Genomic DNA, 7,623 nt, shown 5'->3' with positions numbered 1-7,623 from the left:
CGTTGGATCCCGAGATTTTTTGACCCAAATCTCGTTCCGGGTCTTTCCTTCCCTTTTAATTTTAGATGAAAACACTAAAAAACAAAACAAAAAAACACAAAAAAAAAACCACGAACGAACAAACTTCCTCTGTACAATATAAATGGTGTGTGGGGGGTGGGTACCAGTAGAAATACACAGAACTAAAAATTTAAGTATTATTCCCTAAGCCTATCAAGATTTATAACCCAAGTTATTGTTAATACATTGGCATCTCCATGTTAAAAAGGAGGAATAAATGTCTTCATAAGCTTGAACATATTTCATAAAGCTTTAAAAAAAAAAAGCTTACTGTTGGCAATACATGAAAATAATAGCTTTGCTATATGTCACCTGCATTATCACTAATCCTTAATATGACTCCATTAGATAGATTAATTACATTTTGAACACGAGGAAACAGACCCAGAGAAGCTAAATGACTTTCCTTGTCATCCATTTAGCCAGAGATGGAGACTGAACCTAGACTAGATCTGTTTCGCCTAGAGCCCATGCTACCAATGCCTTAAACAAGAGTTAAGAAAGAGATTTCCTGACTGACTCACAAACACTGACACTCAAACACTTGGGGGGAGAGGAAGAAAAACATGTAATCATGGGAATTTTTTCAAATGTGTCCTTCTTAGTCGTTGACAAATCCATTAAAATTAAAGTCAACAGAATTAACAAGTAGAATAAATGTAGTAAAGCATGCCTGACCTATAGGAAACATTTTCTGCTTTTAATGGTTAATTGAATCTAAAAGCTTATTTTTTTTATGAGTGCTAATACACTGAATATAAATGTATTAAAGAAAGCACAAAGAGAAATGAGAATGGGGATATGACATTTTTAACAAGTTTTTTTTTTTGCTTCAAGATTTCATTTATTTGAGAGAATGTGAGAGAGAATACTTGAGCAGTGGGAAGAGGGTGGGGAGAGGGACAGGGAGAAGCAGACTCCCTGCTGAACAAGGAGCCAGATGTGGGACTTGATCCCAGGACCCTAAGTCATGACCTAAGCCAAAGGCAGATGCTTAACCAACTGAGCCACCCAGGTGCCCCCATTTAATAAGCATTTTAAAATTGCAAGTTATTTGTAATACAAATTTGAAAGTCATAATGAAATGAGTACCATCCTACTAAAGTACTAAAACTGATAATAGTAAAAACACTTCATTATCTTAAATTTGGATTTTATATACTTTTATATTTTCTGTGACTTTATCATGAACATTCAGCAGATTTCTTTATTCTTTGTCTTTTATCCTCAACTTTTTTTTTAGCCCAGTCTTATTTCAGTACCATATCCTTCCCTTTGAATCAATGTGATTGAAAACCACTATATAAAAAGGGAAGAAAAGGTTGTCAGAAATAGAAAATTAGTATTTTAAATATCAATGGGCTTATTTATTTATTTTTTTGAAGATTCTTAAGTAATATCTGCACCTAACATGGGACTTGAATTTACAACCTTGAGATCAAGAGTTTCATGCTTTTCCAACTGAGCCAGCCAGATGCCCACTAACAGGTTTATCTTAAACCATGGACAAGGGGTGCCTGGGTGGCTCAGTGTGGTTAAGGCCTCTGCCTTCGGCTCAGGTCATGATCCCAGGGGTCCTGGGATGGAGCCCGCATCGGGCTCTCTGCTCAGCAGGGAGCCTGCTTCTTCCTCTCTCTCTGCCTGCCTCTCTGCCAAATAAATAAAATCTTAAAAAAAAAAAATGGACAAAATACTAAGTCATATTACAATCACAGAATTAGATGGAACAATGGATTTTTTTTTATCCCGTGGTGGTGGTGGTCGTGGTGGTGGAAGAAATTATCAATTAGTCAGTACCACCACCTAGGAATTAGTATCATGAATTTTCAAGGGTATTTGGTGCCATCTACTGGAGATCAAGTAGTACAAAACAAAGACTTTGTTTTTCTAGAGATTATTTTACACAAATGTACACAATGTCTACTTAAGATAATCTAAAAGTATAGGTTTTGAAGAAAGAAGTAAAAATCCTAAAACAAAGTATAAATGGTGACCCCGGCACCTCGTCCCTCAAACGCATTATAAAAAGCATTGATCACTAGACACAAATCCAAAAATAAAAAATGGGAATTCCAGAATGTTTGAACCTAAACTTTGTGACCAGGACTTTTAATAAAAAGTTATGCACGAATATGGGTTGTCGAAGACTAGTTCACATTTCCAAGCAGGCATCAAGATAAACTAACAGGGACGCCTGGGTGGCTCAGTTAGTTGAGCAGCTGCCTTCGGCTCAGGTCATGATCCCAGCGTCCTGGGATGGAGTCCCACATCAGGCTCCTTGCTCCGCAGGGAGCCTGCTTCTCCCTCTGACTCTGCCTTCCACTCTGTCTGCCTGTGCTCGCTCACGCTCTCTGACAAATAAATAAATAAAATCTTTAAAAAAAAAGATAAACTAACGGACTTGGGAAAGAGAAAGAAAATGCTGAAAATGGGGAAGCATAAACACAGAAGGTATTATACTTGTTAGATAATCTTAACTGCATCTTTTAAAAGGCTAAGTAAGACCCAGCTTCCTTCCCTTGAGCGGCTTATGTTCCAGGATCGCATAGAATACTATGTAAACGCTAATGCCAAATGGCAGGTTCATTAAATGTTATGGTAATTGTGATAGAGATGCCTCTTCAGTGAATCCCTCAGAGTGGCAGGAAGATTACTGTGGTATTAAAATCCTTAAATATCTAAAAAGTTCCAAACTTTTGGGAGTTTGGGAAAGGGAATTTAAAAACCCTACTTGTAACTGAGCTTAGGACCTAATCACTACGATATTAAAATAAATTTTGTTTTTTTATGTTTCTGAGGAACTGATTTTATTCTTTGAAGTATAAAAATGAATGAAATTTGCTATGTCCATAATATGAACATAATATATCCATAATATGAACCCCTTCTTTGTGGCTACTTTGGATGCTCTGATATCATATTATGAGATGATCTAATATCATGATACAAGCTTTAAAAACCTTTACTGCTTTCCAAAAATTAGTTACTCCATGAATATTTGTGACTTTAAAAACAGAGTAATATCTTAACAAAGTGGTAGTACCTTTTACAAAACACTGTGGTAGCAGTTGAAAAAAGCAGAGGTGTATATATATTGGCATGGAAAGATCTCCAAGGCGGTGTTGAGTTAAATAGGCTGTAAAATGTTCCTATAGCATATTATTTATGGAGAAAAAAAAAAAAAAAGAACCCAAACTATGTACTTTCCTCCTTTGCAACTTTGTTACATATACAAGTATATAGTCAAAGGTCTGGAAGGATACACTGCAGAGGGGCAACAGGACCAGGACTGTTCAAAAGGGGTTTAGCTTTGTCTTAAAGTTTTAAAATTTTTACAGGAAAAAAATGTGTCCACTTATGACTTGGGTAACTAAAGGTTAACATAAAGATCAAAGGAAGTGGTTAAATGAAAAAAAGGTTACTGAACTATTTTCATGGATTGAGCAGATATTTTTGGGTGTTTTACTCTGTGCCAAGCACTATGTGGTGCTGGGGCTACAGCAGCAAACAAGACAGAAGCCCTGATTCTCAGAGCTGGATGTCTGGTGTTTAAGAACCAGACTGTAATAAATGAATACAGTATGTCAAGCAGTGATAACTGCTACTAGGAAAAGGAAACTTCGCAGAACATATGAAGAAACTGGAAGCTTCACATATGCTGGTGGGAATGTAAAATAGTGCAGCTGCTTTTGAAAACAGTTTGACAGTGCCTCAAAAAGTCAAACATTAATATTTGAGCCAACAATTCCACTCCTAGTTATACACCCAAAAGAACTGAAAATATGTTCATACAAAACTCTGTGTACTGGGCGCCTGGGTGGCTCAGTGGGTTAAGTCGCTGCCTTCAGCTCAGGTCATGATCTCAGGGTACTGGGATCGAGTCCCGCATCGGGCTCCTGCTCAGCAGCGAGCCTGCTTCCCTCTCTCTCTCTCTCTCTGCCTGCCTCTCCATCTACTTGTGATTTCTGTCAAATAAATAAATAAAATCTTTAAAAAAAAAAAAAAAAACAAAAAAACTCTGTGTACTAATGTTCAAAGCATCACTACTTATAAAAGCCAGAAAGTGAAGTACAAATGCCCATCAACTGATGAATTGTAAAAATGTGGTAGATTCACAGACTATTAATTGACTTTAAAAAGGAATGAAGTAATGACACATGCTACAATGGGAACAAACCTTGAAAACATGTTAAGTGAAAGAAACCAGATATAAAAGGCCAAATACTATATGATTCAATTTATATGAAATGTACAGAAGAGGTACATCTTTAAGATTTTATTTATTTACTGGAGAGAGAGTGAGAGAGCTGAGCAGGGAGCCCGATGCGGGACTTGATCCCGGGACTCCAGGATCATGACCCAAGGCAAAGGCAGTTGCCCAAACTGAGCCACCCAGGTGCCCGTTTTGGGTGCCAGAGGCACATTTTTAGAGACAAAATGTACATTAGTGGTTTCAGGGGTGGTGGGAATGAGGGTGGCGGGGAAGGATGAAGAGCGACTGTTAATTGGGTATGGGATCTCTTTGGGGTGAAGAAAATATTTTGTAATTAGACAGTGATGATACATAGAATATACTAGGGACGCCTGGGTGGCAAGTCATAGTCCCCTATGTTGGGCTCCCTGCTCAGTGGCTCAGTGGGGATCCTGTTCTCCTCTCCCTCAATCCCTCCTCCTGCTTGTGCTCTCTCTCAAGTAAATAAAATCTTAAAAAACACAAAAAACCCCCCAAACCCTGAATATGCTAAAACCCACTGAAATGGTACCACTGTAAAAGGGTGAATTTTTTGGTGTGTGAATTTCTCCTCAATTTTTAAAAATGTTAAAGTAAGTAAAACAGGGTAAAGGAATAGAGAGGGAAGCAGGGTTGCTGTTTTAGATAGGATGGTCAGGAATGATCTTATTTTGGGCAAAGACATAAAGCCACCCCTGCAAATCAGGGTGGAAGTTGGGGAGCAGAAAGGAACATTCCAGGAGGAAGAGCAAGTGGAAAGACTCTGAGTTACAGTCACACATGTTCTCAAGGAACAGCAAGGTCAGGAGCTTGGTTAAAGGAAGCAGCAAGGAGGTAAGACTGTGGGAAGCCAGGGTTCAGACTGTATAGGGTTGTACACTGCAGTAAGGACTGGATTTTATTATTTAAGAAGATTTATTTATCTATTTTAGTGAGAGACAGAGAGCAAGAGCAAGTGAGAGTGAGTGTATGGGGTGGGGGGAGGTGGGGTAGGCATGACAGAGGGAGAGGAGAGAATCCCAAGCAGACTCTGCAGCATGGAACCTGACACTGGGCTTGGTCTCATGACACTGAGATCATGAATTGAGTTGAAATCATGGCCTGATGCACATTTTAAAAGGTTTGCCTCTGCTGCTTCAAGAGAAGCTATTGCAGTAATCCAAGCAAGAGAGATAACTTATGTTAGTCTAGATGGTAGGTGGTCAGATTCAATGTCTATCAAATCACCATGATGTATACTTTAAATAACTTAAAGTTTTGTATGTCAATTATACCTCAGTAAATCTGGGGGAAAAAAGCAACAGTTGAATGCAAAATATACTGAGGTTAGAGCCAAAAAGTTTGCTAATGAATGTGGGGTATGTGCACAAATGTGGTCAGAAATAGGCCTTATTGCGGATAATTTAAAGACAAACAGCTCAGGTGGCAAAACTCCAAGCAAAATAATCTAACTACCTGGGGGAAGGAACATTCCGGCAATGGGTATTACAAACTGTGCAACTGATGTAGCGTAAATTCTAGTATTTCCTGCTTTTATGGTTTGAAGAGCCTCAGCTTTCTCATCTGGGAAATGGAAATAACAGTACCTGCTCTATCTCTTACGGATTAAATAAATAAATAAAATAAACCAAGGTGCTCTGTGCACTGTATTATGCAGTGCAGTCACACTACTATTATTTTCTTTGCAGGAAATGAATTTGCCAGGAAAATTTTTAAAGAACTACAACAGGTGATCAAATCTTAGATGTAATAATGATTTATAATCCAGCTAAAAATGCTTGTAAAATTATTTACATACAAGGATGGTGATCATAGAATCCTTTTTTAAAGGTTTTTTTAAGGGGCACCTGGGTGGCTCAGTGGGTTAAAGCCTCTGCCTTCAGCTCAGGTCATGATCCCAGGGTCCTGAGATCAAGCCCCGCATCGGGTTCTCTGTTCAGCAGGGAGCCTGCTTACCTTCCTCTCTCTCTGCCTGCCTCTCTGCCTACTTGTGATCTCTATCAAATAAATAAATAAATATCTAAAAAAAAAAAAAAAAAGGTTTTTTTAAAAAGTAATCTCTATACCTAATATGGGGCTCTAACTCGTAACCCTGAGTCACATGCTCCACTGAATGAGCCAGCCAAGTGCCCCCAAATTTTTAAAAACAGCGAAAGACTTAAAAAAAAAAACAACCAATATGGGTGCCCATCAATAGGGACTACTATAGTCCGTCCTATAATGAGCTGTGACTGCTGCCCTTAATAAACAGAGGCAATGTTACATGCACTGGTAAGAAACAATCCTGGGGCGCCTGGGTGGATCAGGTGGTTAAGTGCCAGACTCTCGATCTCAGTTCGGGTCTTGATCTCAGGGCTGTGAGTTCAAGCCTGCATTAGGCTCTATGCTAGACAGGAAGCCTACTTAAATAAAAGATAAAAGAAATAATTTTAGGAGTTACTAGTAAATTAAAAAAGGACAGATGCAGAATAGTGTATAGAGTCTGCTTATATTTGAATAACAAAGATATGTACACATATACGTTTGTGTATATATGGAATATCTCTAAAAGGATACACAATTAGCTCTTCCCTATATACCCTTTGTTCTGTCTGAATTGTGTTCCATGTGTTTATATTACTTACTCAAAAATAAAGTAAAATAAAATCTAACTACAGAACCTCAAATATCAGCAAGGTATGAAACAGAATGGGGGGGCGCCTGGTGGCTCAGTGGGTTAAGCCGCTGCCTTCGGCTCAGGTCATGATCTCAGGGTCCTGGGATCGAGTCCCGCATCGGGCTCTCTGCTCAGCAGGGAGCCTGCTTCCCTCTCTCTCTCTCTCTCTCTCTCTGCCTGCCTCTCTGCCTACTTGTGATCTCTCTCTGTCAAATAAATAAATAAAATCTTTAAAAAAAAAAAAAAAGAAACAGAATGGGTAGTGGTTGTTATCTTTGGTATAAAAAGGGTTCCCCTCAACTAAGAAAAAGAAAAGCTTGCCAAAAGAAGCAGCTCCAAAGGGCACACGGGTGGCTCAGTGGGTTAAACCGCTGCCTTCGGCTCAGGTCATAATCTCATGGTCCTAGGATTGAGTCCCGTATTGGGCTTTCTGCTCAGCAGGGAGCCTGCTTCCCTCTTTTTCTCTTCCTGCCTCTCTGCCTACTTGTGATCTCTGTCAAACAAATTTTTAAAAAAATCTTTAAGAAAAAAAAAAAAAAAAGAAGTGACTCCAAGACTTGGAATAAGCATTTAAGCATTTCACACGAATGTATGTATATATGTGTGTGTGTGTGTGTGTGTGTGTGTATATGACCAACATTTTAAATGTTCATCCTCCTTAGAAACTGAACAAATT

Source organism: Mustela putorius, unplaced genomic scaffold, assembly GCF_011764305.1.
Source record: "Mustela putorius furo isolate JIRA1106 unplaced genomic scaffold, ASM1176430v1.1 tig00000281_pilon_pilon_pilon, whole genome shotgun sequence".
Taxonomy (NCBI): domain Eukaryota; kingdom Metazoa; phylum Chordata; class Mammalia; order Carnivora; family Mustelidae; genus Mustela; species Mustela putorius.
This window is presented reverse-complemented; position numbering follows the sequence as displayed.